The following is a 19,529-nucleotide window of genomic DNA, read 5'->3' as shown; positions in this document are numbered from 1 at the left end:
AGGCGCAGGGAGGGGGGTGAGAGAGGTGGAGAGCGGAAAGAGACGTGGGGGAGAGGGAAGGATCGAGAGCGGAGGGGAAGGGAGGGGAGAGAGTGGAAAATTATTATAGGGGAGATGATGGGAAAGAGAGGATGGGGAGTGGGGGGAGAGGGAAAAGGAGAGTGGAGATAGATCGAGAGAGGTGAACGGAAAGAGAAGAGAGCGGAGAGAAGGGGGGGGTGGGGAGAGAAGAGTGGAGAGGACAGAAGAGAGACGGGAGGAGAGGGGGGGTAGAGAGAGAGGGGGGCAGAGAGGGGGGTACAGAGAGAGGGAAGGGGTAGGGAGAGCAGAGCGAGAAATCTTTTGTTAAATCTTTCATTTAAAAAGCAAAGTGCCGACTACACCGAGCATCTTCTTGTCTCCTCTGATCGTAAACACAAAAGGAGGGGAGATGGAGGAGCGTGGGGTGCGCGGCATGAATGAAACGTGGGCGCGCGCGTGTCCCGGGGGTGCGCGCGACTCGGCGGCGTCGCTGCCGCCGTGAACGAGCAGAGCCGTCGGCAGCACGGCCTAGACGCGGGGCGCATCGTGCTGCACAGAGGCGTCACCGTCGTGTCGTCGGTACTTTAACAACAACAACAATAACAACAACAAAACCACGACATTGCTCGAGTTATCCGCCAGCCGGAGTTTGGGATTCAGTCCACCGCCGCTCAGTCCGCGTGATTAGCCGCACGCGACCTCGCGTCGCCCGCCAGCCGCCTGAACTCATCCCTCCGAGTTCAATCCCCGACCACGGCCAACATCGGTCGCGGCTGAGTGAGGATGCTCCGAACCGGCCGAGTCCACCACCACCGTCACCACCATGCGTCTCTCCCACGTCCCCGGCCATTGGACAAAGACGGTGTGTACTCTTTGGTTCTATTCGGTGAAGTCACGTAGGTAAAAAAACAAAAAATAAAAATGAAAATAAAAAATCACGACGTTTCAGCCACAACACAAGTGGCCACAACACAAGTGGCCACTTGTTGTGGCCGAAACGTCGTGATTTTTTATTTGTGTTTTATACCTACGTGACTTTACCGAATAGAACCAAAGAGTATGGATCCTTACAGTCACGAAAGCTTTCAGTTCGAGAAAAGACGGTGTGGTCGCCGCTTTTGCGATGGCGCTTCTGTGGCCGTCTGGAACGCTCCTCCTTCCGATATTCTAGGAAGCCATTGGAAGCTGTGCGCTCTTAAATCATCATCGAGATTGACAAACTCATTTCTTTACAATCGCTTTTTGTGTTTAGTACGTTGGTCCGCAGCTCCGATTAGCACGGTTGGCTACGTACGGTGCGAAAGAAATTGAACATACAGCACGTACATAACCAGTGTGGTAAAGTATGGACAATCACCCCCTCCCCCAATTCCCCTTCAAGGCGTGGTTGGGCCCACGCCTGTCTCTCGACACCGCGAGCTGCGTGAGGAGCACGTGGGAGCACATCGGGAAGGGGGGGAGAGGTTGAGTCCGGCAGGAGGAGGGGGGGGGAACTCTTTCCTGGGGGGGGAGGTAAAGGGGGGGGGGTAGAGGGGGTGGTGGAACTCTTCCCTGGGGGGGAGGGGGCGGGGCGGGCGCTCCATTCCCTGATCGATGGGACCGTCCCTCGGGAGGGGTGGTGGTGGGGGTGGTCGCTGCAGCGCCCATCTGCTAACGAGACTAATTTAATAACCCTGCCACTTAGCGGGTGTGTTGGGGGGGGGGGGTGGAGAGTTGGGAACGCAGCCTGAACGCGACTGGTGGACAACTGAAAACTCGACCGTAGCAGCCGCAGCAGCGGCGGCCAAAGAGACAAAGGGGAAACGGCAGGCTGAGCGAGCAGTGCATCACCTTGTGTTCGAGAAGAGGCCCGGGGCAAAGGTGACGCCACACGACCTCCGCAAGTACAAAGTTCATCAGCAGGCGAGGTCCACCGAGCGAGCTGTCGGCTACTGTGCTTGCACGTGACGAGAGCTCATCATCGCAGTGGCTGATAGCATCGTCATCATCATGGAGACCCGTAGACTCACACAGAGAACCACTGATTTTACATGGAGAGCCATCGACTCAAATAGAGACTCAAGGATTTAGTTGGAGACCCATCGACTCACCAAGAGACCGACTCACATGCAGACCCATAGAGTTCCATAGAGACCCAAAGATTTACATAGAGACCCATAGACTGACGTAGAGACCCGTAGACTTAATGAAGACGACAAATAACAAGAGCGGTGTGTTAGATTGATAAATGCTTTCATCGTCTGTCAATCTACCGACAGAGTAGCGAAATCATAACGACGACGATGATCGTGACGGGGGGTAAGTTCCAACATCGATCATCAGAGAAGACATCGAGTCGAGCGTCTTCTTCACCGCGCGCGTCTTACGAATCATCAACAAGACAAAGATCCCCCGTGTACCCTTCACAGGCTGTTGGGGCAAGTGCCGTTAGCGAGCAGCAGCACCTGTGAAGGCCGGCACAGCACCACGCCTACAGCAGTAGCAGCAGTAGCAGCAGCAGCAGTAGCAGCAGCAGTAGCAGCAGCAGTAGTAGCAGCAGTAGCAGCAGCAGTAGCAGCAGCAGCAGCCAACCCACGTAGGCTCGGTGCTTCATTGGCACCGCCGATGACCCACAACTCTCTCGTCGCATTGCCCGGCGCTTGCTGATGATCACGATGATGATGATGGAGTCTCAAGGTGCTATCTATGACCCCCACCCCTCGGACGCCAGTTCTTGAGCTCTTTCTTACCCGTGCTGTGTGGCTCGCTCCGAACGTCCGCTGCTTACACCGTGACCATCGCTGGCAGGAGTGAGATCAGTGTTTGAAATAGGGGGGTAGGGGGGTAAAGATGCCACACCCCTCCCCCCTCATCTCTGACGCCACCAGCCACATTCGCTGTCGGCTCTAACAACGCAAACATCACAATCGGCGTGGTTGCGTTCGAATATGAGTCACAACATAACCAGCCACACAATCAGCTTCCTCCTCCTTCCCGTATTTGTCTCTCCACACGATCACTTGTACGCGCAGCCTTTCGCGACCAAATGTTATTCGTAAAAATTCTGGCAAAATCGCCTGATGAAGCCGGTCGCAATCACCAGCGAAACTTCACAGCTGTCAAATTGTAAATGCTGTGGGGGTCTCTCCAACACCACCGCTGTGCTGAAGCAGCTTCTAATTATATTCTTGGTTCTTTCGGTAAAGTCACGTAGAAGGGAAACAATACAATTATAAAAATATAAATTATCACGTCGTTTCGACTGCAACACAAGCAATCATCATCAGGTGTGAAAACCACAGCAAGAAAATTTGATAAAAGTGGCGTTTTTTTAACGTTAGCATCACGGAGAGCGATTTGACAGTTTGTTCAGATGGACGAGTCCATCTATAGTCGGAAAAGAGGAGGGGGGAGACTAAAATAATGGATGCGGTCTGAAAGCCACCGTAAGCGTGAACAATCAATTAAGACCCGAAATGGTTTATCAAATCCTTCCAATGATTGCTAAGCCAGAATCCATCTCCTCGGTTGAAATTGTCTCTGTTTGTAAATGTGGATAGCCTCATGAACGAATCTCTCATGGTAGCCAGATGGCCTGCAAAGAACCTCTGTCTTGGAGAAGTCAATGTCATGTGAGCCTACTGAATTATAACAATGATCTGCCACGGCCGAGGTGTTGGTCCTATCGTGTTTTAGGTCTGCTTTGTATTTACGAATGCGGTCCGAGACATGTCGTTTGGTTTCTCCAATGTAACTACTGCCACAGAGGCAACTTAGTTTGTAGACGCCAGGGTACTTTACGTTCCTGCAGTCACGAAAGCTTTAAATCAGTTTCTAATTGTCACGTTTTGTTTACGTGACCAACCTCATTCATTGGTGGTGGTGGGTTAACAACACACCATTTCTATTCACGCGAACTACCCCAACACACCTTTATTACGAACCTCCACGTGATAAAATAAACGTATTTTTTTACACATTCCATCAGCCACACGGCCCTCTCTGGGAGTACGTAACTTCACGAGCTATGATTAAATCATCAAGCAACACTCCGGGGCCTGTCTCGACACCCAACGTCTCGTCAGCAGCGTGATGATTTGCTTGAGCCAATGCTGGCGAACTGCCAGATGCGTATATGCAAGGACTTGTTTCAGCTTGCAGTGTCTCATCAGCAGAGTCATGCTGGCTTGCTTGAACCAGCGCTGACGTAAAGGCCACCAGATGTTCAGAGGCGACCACTCTCCCGCCTCAGCTAAATAGCATCGCCCCCCTAGAGCGAGCACCGGGCAGGACCCTCTTGGCAAGGAGCCACCGGGCAGGACCCTCTTGGCAAGGAGCCACCCGGCAGGACCCTCTTGACAAGGAGAGACCGGGCAGGACCCTCTTGATAAGGAGTCACCGGGCACGACCCTCTTGGCAAGGAGTCACCCGGCACGACCCTCTTGACAAGGAGCCACCGGGCACGACCCTCTTGACAAGGAGTCACCCGGCAGGACCCTCTTGACAAAGAGTCACCCGGCAGGACCCTCTTGACAAGGAGCCACCCGGCACGACCCTCTTGACAAGGAGAGACCGGGCAGGACCCTCTTGACAAGGAGAGACCGGGCAGGACACTCTTGGCAAGGAGCCACCGGGCACGACCCTCTTGACAAGGAGTCACCGGGCAGGACCCTCTTGGCAAGGAGTCACCGGGCACGACCCTCTTGACAAGGAGAGACCGGGCAGGACACTCTTGGCAAGGAGTCACCGGGCACGACCCTCTTGGCAAGGAGCCACCGGGCACGACCCTCTTGGCAAGGAGTCACCGGGCAGGACCCTCTTGACAAGGAGCCACCGGGCAGGACCCTCTTGACAAGGAGTCACCCGGCAGGACCCTCTTGGCAAGGAGTCACCGGGCATGACCCTCTTGACAAGGAGCCACCGGTCACGACCCTCTTGGCAAGGAGCCACCGGTCACGACCCTCTTGGCAAGGAGCCACCGGTCACGACCCTCTTGGCAAGGAGCCACCGGGCACGACCCTCTTGACAAGGAGTCACCGGGCAGGACCCTCTTGACAGAGACGCGTGGACGCCCACGCGTCTCTGTGCATTGTTGCCTGGTGACTCAAGGATTGGGAAGGCCTCGAGCCAGAGGTGGATAGAGCATTCCCGTGAATTATAATGACGTATTGTTGTTGTTGTTATTATACATCGGGTCCACGTGACGGGCCTGCAACCACTAGATGCCGCTATATTCTTTCAAGAGGATCTTGCATCGATACACTGCGGGGTGGAAGCGATTCATGGCACGTGGGTGTGCCCTCCCCCACCCCATCCCGCCACCACACCCAACTATTTACCGTCCTAGAACTGCGCTTGAACAATCATCAGGCGCGTGCGGTGCTCCTCCTAACGCTGTTCGATTCTCGCGTGATGCTGGCAGCAGCAATGTTGTTCAGGAGCTAAAATGGCAATGTCAAGGTTCAGCTGCTGCTGACCACGACGAGAGGGCTTCAGCAGGGACAGAGAGTTCGTGTCGTGTCGCTGTTCCTCCTCCTGCTGCTGACCACGACCACAGGGCTTAATCAGAGACAGAGAGTTCGTGTCGTGTCGCTGTTCCTGCTCCTGCTGCTGACCACGACCACAGGGCTTAATCAGAGACAGAGAGTTCGTGTCGTGTCGCTGTTCCTGCTCCTGCTGCTGACCACGACCACAGGGCTTAATCAGAGACAGAGAGTTCGTGTCGTGTCGCTGTTCCTGCTCCTGCTGCTGACCACGACGAGAGGGCTTCATCAGAGACAGAGAGTTCGTGTCGTGTCGCTGTTCCTCCTTCATTGAAGAGGCCCAGACCACAGTGGGCTCTCACTGCGCAGTTCGTAGTTTCAGTTTTAGTTTCAGTTTAGTTTATTTTGGTATAGCCCTGTGAGCCATTCGGCTCTTGAATCGGGTGCAACCACAATAAACAAAAAAACAAAAACACGTACAAGAAAAACATCTTAAAGTGACTATGTGACTGTGCAAACAGAAAATCCATGGAAAAAAAAAACTGCAAAAACATTCCTGAAAAAAGCACCGTACACCAACGCTGTGTGCAAACAATCCCAGTGGGATGCAAGTCAAACAACAACAACAACCACAAAAACTTTCCAAATCACAAAAAAATAAAGCCATAATTGCAACGTAACAGTGATCACAAGGACTGTGACCGAATTTTTACAATAAACTACATAAATAACATGTAACACCAAACCCTAGAGCCATAGCTGGCGGCATGAGTTACTCCACAACACAGTTGCACCACTGTAGCTTGTCTTTAGTGTGTCTCTATGAGTCTCTATGTGTCTCTATGAGTCTCTATGTGTCTCTATGAGTCTCTATGTGTCTCTATGAGTCTCTATGTGTCTCTATGTGTCTCTGTGTATCTCTACGGGTCTCTATGAGTCTCTATGTGTCTCTACGGGTCTCTCTGTGGCCCTGTGCGTCTCAATGTATCTCTGTGTCTCTATGTGTCTCTGTGATTATCTATGTGTCCCTACGGGTCTTTATGTATCTCTATGTGTCTCTATGCATCTCTATGTGTCTCTATGTATCTCTATGTGTCTCTATGTATCTCTATGTGTCTCGATGTATCTCTGTGCGTCACTGTGTATCTCTACGATCTCTATATATCTCTACGGTCTCTATGTATCTCTATGAGTCTCTATGTATCTCTACGGGTCTCTCTGTGGCCCTGTGGGTCTCAATGTGTCTCTATGTGTCTCTGTGATTATCTATGTATCTCTACGGGTCTTTATGTATCTCTGTGTCTCTATGTATCTCTATGTGTCTCTATGTATCTCTGTGCATCTCTTTGTATCTCTGTGCGTCTCTATGTATCTCTACGATCTCTATATATCTCTACGAGTCTCTATGTATCTCTACGGGTCTCTATGTATCTCTATGAGTCTCTATGTATATTTACGGGTCTCTATGTATCTCTACGGGTCTCTATGAGTCTCTATGAGTCTCTATGTGTCTCTACGGGTCTCTATGCTATGTGGCCCTGTGCGTCTCAATGTATCTCTGTGTCTCTATGTATCTCTGTGATTATCTATGTGTCTCTACGGGTCTCTATGAGTCTCTATGTATCTCTACGGGTCTTTATGCATCTCTGTGCGTCTCTGTGTATCTCTACGATCTCTATATATATCTACGGGTCTCTATGTATCTCTGTGTATCTCTGACAGGTCTCTACGAGTCTCTATGCGTCTCTACGGATCTCTATGTCTCTCTGTGTATCTCTATGTATCTCTGACAGGTCTCTGTGTGTCTATGGGTTCACCACACGGTCCAGAGATTGGGTTGCACGGCCATCATCGCCCTGCGTGTCGCGTCTTTCACCCGACGCTGAGCAGCGCTCTCTCGCGCGTGTTATGCGGATTACGTAACCACGCCAGTTCCACCACTTCCACCGGGTTGTTGAATATTCTTGCTGCTCCCACCGCCAGATTAATAAGGATGGAAATAGCCTTGGCACGTGTCTGCGAAGATCAGCGGTGACCCGCGATACGAGACCGCTGGCGTTCGCTCGCATTACACCAGGGTCCACGTGAATTGCACATCAACAGCGATTGTTATCGACGTCGCCGTCGCGAGACATGGTCTATCCACTGCTACTGGATGCATTGGGCGCCACGTCGATCGTTGATTAACCACGCCCGATGGCGAGATATCGTTGGTGATGGCCAGGTGGCTTCTGAAAAAGAGCTAAGCAAGTTCAGCGGGCCTTAGCTGGTATAATAATAAAACATTGTTTCGCTAAGTAATGATGACCACTCAACGTTGTTCTCCCACGTGGAGCCAAACTCTCGTTAAAAGTGGAATTCGTGGCCAGATATCCCCGTGCAGCAGGGCCCTCCTGCAAATGAGTCGCGAGACTCAGTGAGGCTTACCTGGGTAAATAATGGGCATCATCATCATCATTGTCATCATCATCAACTCATCATCATCACCATCGCAATTTTAGAATCCCGCGAAATTCACACGGGCATTGTACCGACCATCCCCATCACAGAATCACCACCGACTTCGTCCTATAATCATTATAACCATGATGTAAACATGACAACTGTCAAATTTATTTATTTACGGCCCTTTGCTGTATTAAGTACTACCCCCGGCGATTGTTTGACCATACTTCACCTCGCTGGTCAGTGCGGAGCGATGGGATCGCGTTGATGGCCATCGAGAGATCGCAGCGCCTCCCCGTGGTTGATCTACGTCAGCCCAATTGCGCAGTGCCACGTGACAAATAATCATAATCAAGACACTTACAGAATTAGTTCATAATAGATTGTGAAACGTTGAATCAGCTGGCGACGCTGCCGAAGTGCTCGCTGGCAGTGGGGCACAAGCGGCGTTAACAATCAAAATCAACCCAACGCGTTCGTCAATAAGAGCACTGGGTATCCCTACAAGGAAAAACAACATAATTATCATAGGCGACGTTTCAGGCAATGGGCCTTCTTCACAGCACATCGGATCGCTTGTCGTGTTGCACCACCCCGCCACGCTTCCGCCCTTGGGCCCTGCTATCCGCAGAGCACGCGCCGGGCTGAGAATTGGGAATCGTTCGGGGACACTCTGAACCAGGGCCATTGCCCGAAACGTCGCCTCGTACTCGCGTTTCCCTTCTTTTTTTGTTTAAGCCACGGGTGTGATTGGCGAACACGTTGATTCTTCAACACAACCTGATTCGATTCGCACACCGTCGAGCGTAGTTTAGGTGCTGCGAAAAAAGGGCCATTGCCCGAAACGTCGCCTATTGTTTTCTTTTAAGGCCACAGTGTTGTTGAAGAATGCGTTGCTTCTTAAAATTCCCCGATTCGAGTATCATGCCTTGAGCATAGTTTAGGTGCTGTGAAGAAGGACCATTGCCCGAAACGTCGCCTATTCTTTATATATATATTTTTTCCTATAAAGGCCACGCGAATGCGTTACGTAGTTTTTTGTTAATCGCAACGTAATCGATGCGTCGTCGTTTGCAATGCACCCACGTGGTCACCGAGTCAGCAGAGGAGCACGTGGAAGTCATGGTGGCCGAGTGGTTAAGGCGTTGGACTCGAAATCCAATGGGGTCTCCCCGCACAGGTTCAAATCCTGTCCATGACGTTCTATTAATTTTATTTATATTTCCCATTTCAAAACTTTACCAAAAGAACCAAAGAAGATGAATCATTGCAGTCACGAAAGCTTTAAATCGAAATTGTATTCAAGAATCAATGATCAATGCGGTTTCTCGATGCAGCATCATCGGCCACGATCTATACGCTGCTGGATGAAGGCCTCACCAAGCCCAAGTTCCCCTCGGGGCTCCTAATATGAATGAAAGACGCAGCCAAAGCCATGCTATTGTGGCCATGCGACCCACACTATCGGGCCGTAAATCCATAAAGTCACAGAGACCCATGGAGATGCACAGACAAGTCACAGGAGTGCGATTTGAGAGTATTTGACTGTACTCATTGTTTTTTTTCGGTGAAGTCACGTATGTGGAAATAATAAAAATAAAAAATATACATTAAAATAAATCACGACGTTTCTAACGCAACACAAGCGCTCGCTCATCATCAGGTGTAGATGGGGTAAAAGACATAGCGAGGGAACACGCAGAGGGACACCACGAAACATGGCACGGAGAGAACGATAGAACTGCACGGAGGCAAACACAGCGGGAAGATGGGAGACGCGAACTCAACAAACCTTAGAAACATAATTGCGATGCAAACCAAATGTCGATTTAAAGCTTTCGTGACTGCAGGGATTCATATTCTTGGTTCTTTCGGTGAAGTCACGTAGGAGGGAAATAATAAAATAAAAAACATAATATAATAAAATTCTCACGACGTTTCGGCCACAATGCAAGCAGCCGTCCTCGGGTGAAGAAACAGAGCTGTCGGAAAGATACTCTTGGGTTCTATTGGGTAAAGTCACGTAGGTGAAAATAAAATAACAAAAAATCACGACGTTTCGGCCACAGCACAAGCGGCCTTCATCAGGTGAAGGGACCGTGCTGTCCATTCCAACGCTGTCCTCGTGACAGCACGGTCCCTTCACCTGATGAAGGCCACTTGTGTTGTGGCCGAAACGTCGTGATATTTTTGTTGTTTTATTTTTTACCTACGTGACTTTACCGAATAGAACCAAAGAGAACACAGTTAGACACCAGCCTGGTTGATCACGTTTTTCAAAAGACTGATAAATCTTTTGTTCTCATCCTCTGGGCTGACTCCGACAGATTTCCACATAAGCCACTTAGTTGAGCTATCGTGGCCAAGGTCGCTTGTGAAAGAAAGAGCTATATAGTTCGGTGTCGGGCTGAACGATTAATCGATTTCAAATCGAAATCGCAACTTGAAACAATGCGATTAGCAAATCGCAAAGGCTGCGATTTTTTGCGAATTGAAAAGTCCTTTTATTTTATTTTTCTACCTACTTACGTGATGACTTTTGCGGAAGAACCAAAGAGTATGGATTCCTGCAGTCACGAAAGCTTCGAATCAAGATTCCTATGACTTTCTTATTGGAATTGTTTTATTTAAAATTCTGATAACTTTATTTAACTTCACAGTTGTTCTATGTTTGATTGTTCTATTTCATTTTTCGATTTAAAGCTTTCGTGACTGCAAGGATTCATCTTCTTTGGTTCTTTCGGTAAATAATAAAATAAAATAAGACGATAAAATTCTCACGACGTTTCGGCCACAACACAAGTAGCCTTCATCCATTGGAGTACTGTCGTCCCGACAGTTCTGTTCTTTCATGTGATGAAGGCTACTTGTGTTGTGGCCGAAACGTCGTGAGAATTTTATTGTCTTATTTTATTTTATTCTATTATTTTATTCTCATTCTACGTGACTTTACTGAAATAACCAAAAAATATGTTCTATTTCAATTTAAACATTTTAATAAATACATGTTAGAAGCAATTCATATATTTTAAGGTCTCATTAGAATTTCTAGAGCGGTTCATATTTTGATGGTACCACGTGGTAATGCTCCATCACGTGTTTTAAATCTATTACACAGTGGATATTGAACTGAAGCTTGACTTTAAAAAAATGTAATCGCAAATCAAATCGCAATATCTGTCAGAAAAATCGCAATTAGATATTTTCTCCCCAAATCGTTGAGCCATATTTCGGTGGGCCGTACCTGCTAAAATAAAATTTAAACAAATATAATATCCGAGTCTTTAGTTGAGTGGCCGATGACAGCCACTGTTGAGTATAATCGCACATGCTGAGTGCTGAGTGCACACACGGAGTGCAGTGGCTCCCTGTGGCCACGGGAGGGCGACTCTGCAGCAGCGAGTCGCTGGCACAGAGGTGAGCAGGGGTCGCGGCCGTGTCACGGACGCGTGAAAAATAAACCACTGCTCACGGCTGTCTGTCTGTCAGTCACGCACAACAAGACAAAGATCCCCCGCCACATAGCCCTTCACAGGCTGTCGGGGCAAGTGCTGGCAGCGCGGCGATGTTATTACACATCGCAGCAGGTGCTCATTTGAGGCTGAGTCGACCTAGGGGAGGCACAGGATACGGTTCAGATAATCGCCAATCGTGTTGGCCGTGGCGCAGCACGGCGCTAATCGCTACACTACCGCTCCCCAACGCACTCAACATAGGCGGGCGCACACAGATACAAAGATCTCCCGTATAGCCTTAACAGACTGTAGGGGCAAGTGCTGTTAGCGAGCACCTATGAAGGCCGGAATGGTACACGAGGGGGTGGGTGGCCAGAACCACGCCCGACGCACACACACACACGTACACACACACAACAACAACCGCCATTCGCCACTAAGTGGCGGTGACGTCACCACAACGCTTGTGCTAGGACATGTGCACCTTGAGGCCACGTAGAATGTCGAACGCCCGCTGGCAGGAGGTCACGGGGCAGACCCAGGTGCCACGGGTCGACTGACTGAGATGACTGGCTGATGCACCACCTGTGCCCCCTACTGTGCCAATCTGCTGTGCTTTAGCCACCCGGCGCTCCGCTCGTTGTTCTGAGCGTCGCTCCTCCGCCCTCCGTTGTTGTTGGAGGGCGACTACCTCCAACTGCCCAGTAGCGTCCTTCACGAGCCTCCTCCACAGAGGCCGATCTTGACACCGCTGGTACCAGTCATCGGCAAGTCCACTCAGCTCCACGTCCTCCTGTACAACATCACTCCATCTCTTCTCTAGTCCGTGCCGCGCCCGTTTAGCCCCCTCGATCGGGCCGAACAAAAGCTGTTTCGGCATGCGGTGGCTCGGCATGCGGGCTACATGACCCAGCCATCGCAGCCTTGCCCGCCGGAGGAGCTCACCGATGGGACCTTGCCCAGATCTTTCAAGGATTTGTGAGCTCCTCACACAATCCAGTCCGGTTAAACCCAGGATGGATCGTAGGCAGGCCAGCCTAAATGTTTCTAACCGGCGAAGATGTTCCATTAGGGGGGTCCACGTTTCGCAAGCGTAGAGAAGGGAGGGAATGACCGTGGCCGAGAAGACCTGAAGCTTAGTGTGGAGCGACAGACCAGGTAGCTTCCACACAGCGTTACGCAACCGATGAAAAGATATTACCGGTCGACTGATTCGGAGTGAGACCTCTGCTGTTAAACTGGAGCCGGTCATAAGCACACTGCCCAGGTATGGGAAACTCTCCAATCTCTCCACAACTGCCCCATCACCGATTGGGAGTTGTGGGGGTGGAGTGTCCGATGGTACAAAATACCCAGGCAGGTACTTAGTTTTGGTGGGGCTGATGGTAAGACCCCATCTCTTAGTGGCACGCTCCAGTCTCAGCAGCAGCGTCTCCAACTCCTCCTCTGAATGAGCAGCTATTACCAAATCATCGGCATACATAATGTGGTTGAGCAATAGGGAGCCATCCCTTGACCGCACCCGGGCATCGATCAGCCTCCCATTATATCTGTACCAAATGGAGATTCCCCCGGTACAGCTATTGAAGGCTTCACGAACTACGTGGTCAAAATATGTTAAATAATGTAGGAGCCAGAGGACATCCCTGTCGCACCCCAAGGTGTACAGGGAATAGCTCGGACTCCCGGCCACGTAGTTTTACCCGGGCCCGCTCACCATCATGAAGGTCCTTAATTATCGTGAGCAGAGGGTCAGGTCCTCCAAAAGCACGAAGAACAACCCAGAGCCCAGGCCTACTGATGGTATCATAGGCCTTGACCAGGTCAATAAAGCAGAGATGTAGGTCTTGCTGGAATTCCCTACACCTCTGCTGTAGCAGACGGAGAGAAAATATGGCATCTGTGCAGGACCGCCCTTTCCTGAAACCGCATTGGGGCTCCACAAAGCCTCTCATCAGCGTGCCTGGCAAGGCGATGTTGAATAATCCTTGCCAGGACCTTTCCCGGCACACTGAGGAGTGAGATGCCCCTGTAGTTGTTACAGTCTGTGCGGTCCCCCTTCTTAAAGAGGGGGACCACCAGGGCATCCTTACAATCCTGCGGAACCGGTCCAGTGGTCCAGACTGTTGTTACGATGTCTTATAGGGCAGGCTGTGCACAAACGCCACCCTCCCTCAGCATTTCGCTTGGGAGATCATCTCTGCCCGGTGCCTTTTCTGGTCACAGACTCCGGAATGCCTTCAGTACTTCCTCAACAGATGGCACCTCAGCCAGCCACTCACAGGGGGTGACTTCCTCCAATATTTGAGGCACCGCAGCCTCAGCAGGGTCATCCCCACTTTGTGCCACGATGTTTTCCTGGCTGAGGGATTTCCCCTCCCCCAGGACCTCACAGAAATGCTCAGCAAATCTGCAAACCTGTTCCTGGGGATCGGAGATTGGATCACCGTACACACACACACACAACAACCGCCATTTGCCACTAAGTGGCGGTGACGTCAATACGACGCTTGTGCCAGGCTATGTGCACCCTGAGGCCACGTGAAGTGTCGAACGCCCGCTGTTCAGGAGGTCACGGGGCAGACCCAGGTGCCACGGGTCGACTGGCTGAGATGACTGGCTGATGCACCACCTGTGCCCCCTACTGTGCCAATCTGCTGTGCTTTAGCCACCCGGCGCTCCGCTCGTTGTTCTGAGCGTCGCTCCTCCGCCCTCCGTTGTTGTTGGAGGGCGACTACCCCCTACCTCACACGTACACACATACACACGTACACACACACGTACACACACGCATACACACGCGCACACACGCGCACACACACGTACACACGCGTACACACACAAGTACACACAAAACAAAGATCCCCCATATAGCCTTAACAGACTGTAGGGGCAAGTGCTGTTAGCGAGCACCACAAGTACACACACACACACACGTACACACACACACACGCACACACACGTACACACACACGCGCACACACACGTACACACACACGCGCACACACACGTACACACACACTCGTCCAGACGAAGCCAAGGAGGCTTTATTTAATTTGAACGCTTCTTAATTTTTGTTGTTGTTGCAACCAAACTCTTTTGATAAACAGTAGAAAAAGAAAGAAAACGAAAACAAAGTATAAATGTGTAGTGACATCGCGCGATGTCACTGTGTAATGCCAGCCCGACAGAGGCTCGGTCAGCGCTGATTGACAGCCACCACTCTCGGCGTGTAGTGCCAGCCCCTACAGGATCGGCTGCGAGAGCGCTGGCCGTTGGGAAGGGGTTACTGGAGGCACTCTGGTTGACCCAAGAGGACACGTGGCCGGTCAAGTCTACAGAGGGGGGCCCCAAGTGGGGGGGAGGGGGGCTGGGGGTGGTCACGTGGACCGGGCCGAGATGTTCGAGGGGCTCCGGGAGGTGGTCGTGGCCAAGGGCGATGCCGGCAACGCCGCAGAGGATGTCAGCGGGCTCTCCCAGAGGGATCGCCCAGAGGGATCCCCCAGAGGGATCCCCCAGAGGGATCCCCCAGAGGGCTCCCCCAGAGGGATCCCCCAGAGGGATCCCCCAGAGGGATCCCCCAGAGGGCTCCCCCAGAGGGCTCCCCCAGAGGGATCCCCCAGAGGGCTCCCCCAGAGGGCTCCCCCAGAGGGATCCCCCAGAGGGATCCCCCAGAGGGCTCCCCCAGAGGGATCCCCCAGAGGGATCCCCCAGAGGGATCCCCCAGAGGGATCTCCCAGAGGGATCGGCGTTGTTGTGCATCCTGAAGCAGCCTTCGTCTACGGCCTACAGAGGCCTCCAACACGAGGACCTGCAGCAGAGCTGTGGTCCGGTCCGTTTAGCTAGTTAAGTGTAGTTACTAGTGTAGTGTAGTAACTAGTGTAGTAACTAGTGTAGTAACTAGTGTAGTAACTAGTGTAGTAACTAGTGTGATTAGCTTGGTGGTCACCACCTGTCTAACTACACCAGTCACGTTGTGACTAGTGTAGTAACTAGTGTAGTAACTCGTGTAGTAACTAGTGTAGTAACTAGTGTAGTGTAGTAACTAGTGTAGTAACTATTGTAGTAACTAGTGTAGTGTAGTAACTAGTGTAGTAACTAGTGTAGTGTAGTAACTAGTGTAGTAACTAGTATAGTAACTAGTGTAGTAACTAGTGTAGTGTAGTAACTAGTGTAGTAACTAGTATAGTAACTAGTGTAGTAACTAGTGTAGTGTAGTAACTAGTGTAGTAACTAGTGTAGTAACTATTGTAGTAACTAGTGTAGTGTAGTAACTAGTGTAGTAACTAGTGTAGTGTAGTAACTAGTGTAGTAACTAATATAGTAACTAGTGTAGTAACTAGTGTAGTGTAGTAACTAGTGTAGTAACTAGTGTAGTGTAGTAACTAGTGTAGTGTAGTAACTAGTGTAGTAACTAGTGTAGTGTAGTAACTAGTATAGTAACTAGTGTAGTAACTAGTGTAGTGTAGTAACTGGTGTAGTGTAGTAACTAGTGTAGTAATTAGTGTAGTAACTAGTGTAGTGTAGTAACTATAGTAACTAGTATAGTAACTAGTGTAGTAACTAGTGTAGTAACTATAGTAACTAGTGTAGTAACTAGTGTAGTGTAGTAACTAGTGTAGTAACTAGTGTAGTAACTAGTATAGTAACTAGTGTAGTAACTAGTGTAGTAACTAGTGTAGTATAGTAACTAGTGTAGTAACTAGTGTAGTGTAGTAACTAGTATAGTAACTAGTGTAGTAACTAGTGTAGTGTAGTAACTAGTGTAGTAACTAGTATAGTAACTAGTGTAGTAACTAGTGTAGTGTAGTAACTAGTGTAGTAACTAGTGTAGTAACTATTGTAGTAACTAGTGTAGTGTAGTAACTAGTGTAGTAACTAGTGTAGTGTAGTAACTAGTGTAGTAACTAATATAGTAACTAGTGTAGTAACTAGTGTAGTGTAGTAACTAGTGTAGTAACTAGTGTAGTGTAGTAACTAGTGTAGTGTAGTAACTAGTGTAGTAACTAGTGTAGTGTAGTAACTAGTATAGTAACTAGTGTAGTAACTAGTGTAGTGTAGTAACTGGTGTAGTGTAGTAACTAGTGTAGTAACTAGTGTAGTAACTAGTGTAGTAACTAGTGTAGTGTAGTAACTATAGTAACTAGTATAGTAACTAGTGTAGTAACTAGTGTAGTAACTATAGTAACTAGTGTAGTAACTAGTGTAGTGTAGTAACTAGTGTAGTAACTAGTGTAGTAACTAGTATAGTAACTAGTGTAGTAACTAGTGTAGTAACTAGTGTAGTATAGTAACTAGTGTAGTAACTAGTGTAGTGTAGTAACTAGTATAGTAACTAGTGTAGTAACTAGTGTAGTGTAGTAACTAGTGTAGTAACTTGTGTAGTGTAGTAACTAGTATAGTAACTAGTGTAGTAACTACTGTAGTGTAGTAACTATAGTAACTAGTGTAGTAACTAGTGTAGTAACTAGTGTAGTAACTAGTGTAGTGTAGTAACTAGTATAGTAACTATTGTAGTAACTAGTGTAGTGTAGTAACTAGTATAGTAACTAGTGTAGTAACTAGTGTAGTGTAGTAACTAGTGTAGTAACTAGTGTAGTGTAGTAACTAGTATAGTAACTAGTGTAGTAACTAGTGTAGTGTAGTAACTAGTATAGTAACTAGTGTAGTGTAGTAACTAGTGTAGTAACTGGTGTAGTGTAGTAACTAGTGTAGTGTAGCGTAGTAACTAGTGTAGTGTAGTAACTAGTATAGTAACTAGTGTAGTAACTAGTGTAGTAACTGGTGTAGTGTAGTAACTAGTGTAGTGTAGTAAATAGTGTAGTAACTAGTGTAGTAACTAGTGTAGTGTAGTAACTAGTGTAGTAACTAGTGTAGTAACTGGTGTAGTGTAGTAACTAGTGTAGTGTAGTAAATAGTGTAGTAACTAGTGTAGTAACTAGTGTAGTGTAGTGTAGTAACTAGTGTAGTAACTGGTGTAGTAACTATTGTAGTAACTAGTGTAGTGTAGTAACTAGTATAGTAACTAGTGTAGTGTAGTAACTAGTGTAGTGTAGTAAATAGTGTAGTAACTAGTGTAGTGTAGTAACTAGTGTAGTGTAGTAAATAGTGTAGTAACTAGTATAGTAACTAGTGTAGTGTAGTAACTAGTGTAGTGTAGTAAATAGTGTAGTAACTAGTGTAGTGTAGTAACTAGTGTAGTGTAGTAAATAGTGTAGTAACTAGTGTAGTAACTAGTATAGTAACTAGTGTAGTGTAGTAACTAGTGTAGCGTAGTAACTAGTGTAGTAACTAGTGTAGTGTAGTAACTGGTGTAGTGTAGTAACTAGTGTAGTGTAGTAACTAGTGTAGTGTAGTAAATAGTGTAGTAACTAGTGTAGTGTAGTAACTAGTATAGTAACTAGTGTAGTGTAGTAAATAGTGTAGTAACTAGTGTAGTGTAGTAACTAGTGTAGTAACTAGTGTAGTAACTAGTGTAGTGTAGTAACTAGTATAGTAACTAGTGTAGTAACTAGTGTAGTGTAGTAACTAGTGTAGTAACTAGTGTAGTAACTAGTGTAGTGTAGTAACTAGTATAGTAACTAGTGTAGTAACTAGTGTAGTGTAGTAACTAGTATAGTAACTAGTGTAGTGTAGTAACTAGTGTAGTAACTGGTGTAGTGTAGTAACTAGTGTAGTGTAGCGTAGTAACTAGTGTAGTGTAGTAACTAGTATAGTAACTAGTGTAGTGTAGTAACTAGTGTAGTAACTGGTGTAGTGTAGTAACTAGTGTAGTGTAGTAAATAGTGTAGTAACTAGTGTAGTGTAGTAACTAGTGTAGTAACTAGTGTAGTAACTGGTGTAGTGTAGTAACTAGTGTAGTGTAGTAAATAGTGTAGTAACTAGTGTAGTAACTAGTGTAGTGTAGTAACTAGTGTAGTAACTGGTGTAGTAACTATTGTAGTAACTAGTGTAGTGTAGTAACTAGTATAGTAACTAGTGTAGTGTAGTAACTAGTGTAGTGTAGTAAATAGTGTAGTAACTAGTGTAGTGTAGTAACTAGTGTAGTGTAGTAAATAGTGTAGTAACTAGTATAGTAACTAGTGTAGTGTAGTAACTAGTGTAGTGTAGTAAATAGTGTAGTAACTAGTGTAGTGTAGTAAATAGTGTAGTAACTAGTGTAGTAACTAGTATAGTAACTAGTGTAGTGTAGTAAATAGTGTAGTAACTAGTGTAGTGTAGTAACTAGTGTAGTAACTAGTGTAGTGTAGTAACTAGTGTAGTAACTGGTGTAGTGTAGTAACTAGTGTAGTGTAGTAACTAGTGTAGTGTAGTAAATAGTGTAGTAACTAGTGTAGTGTAGTAACTAGTATAGTAACTAGTGTAGTGTAGTAAATAGTGTAGTAACTAGTGTAGTGTAGTAACTAGTGTAGTAACTAGTGTAGTGTAGTAACTAGTGTAGTGTAGTAACTAGTATAGTAACTAGTGTAGTGTAGTAACTAGTGTAGTGTAGTAAATAGTGTAGTAACTAGTGTAGTGTAGTAACTAGTGTAGTGTAGTAAATAGTGTAGTAACTAGTGTAGTAACTAGTATAGTAACTAGTGTAGTGTAGTAAATAGTGTAGTAACTAGTGTAGTGTAGTAACTAGTGTAGTAACTAGTGTAGTGTAGTAACTAGTGTAGTAACTGGTGTAGTGTAGTAACTAGTGTAGTGTAGTAACTAGTGTAGTGTAGTAAATAGTGTAGTAACTAGTGTAGTGTAGTAACTAGTATAGTAACTAGTGTAGTGTAGTAAATAGTGTAGTAACTGGTGTAGTGTAGTAACTAGTGTAGTGTAGTAACTAGTGTAGTGTAGTAAATAGCGTAGTAACTAGTGTAGTAACTAGTGTAGTTAGCTTGGTGGTCACCACCTGTCTAACAACACCAGTCACGTTGTGACTAGTGTAGTAACTAGTGTAGTAACTAGTGTAGTGTAGTAACTAGTATAGTAACTAGTGTAGTGTAGTAACTAGTGTAGTGTAGTAACTAGTGTAGTAACTAATGTAGTTAGCTTGGTGGTCACCACCATCGGTTGTTATTATGTTAAGGGGCAGTTACTCCGTGGTGTGTTGGTGTAAATTGAGGTGTTACCTCCAACAGCACGTCTGCGACTCACCACACTTGTACAA

General features: G+C 47.5%; 1 non-coding gene across 1 annotated transcript; it reads left to right on the top strand.

Annotated features, from left to right (window-relative positions):
• Positions 1–9,047: 9,047 nt before the first annotated feature.
• TRNAS-CGA (transfer RNA serine (anticodon CGA)) lies at positions 9,048–9,129 on the top strand. Its single transcript has one exon. It is a non-coding gene; the product is annotated as a tRNA-Ser (tRNA).
• Positions 9,130–19,529: the final 10,400 nt, after the last annotated feature.

Source organism: Petromyzon marinus, chromosome 51, assembly GCF_048934315.1.
Source record: "Petromyzon marinus isolate PM22_M1 ecotype Great Lakes invasive population chromosome 51, UKy_Petmar_22M1.pri1.0, whole genome shotgun sequence".
NCBI classification, from domain to species: Eukaryota; Metazoa; Chordata; class Hyperoartia; order Petromyzontiformes; family Petromyzontidae; genus Petromyzon; species Petromyzon marinus.
This window is presented reverse-complemented; position numbering and strand designations above follow the sequence as displayed.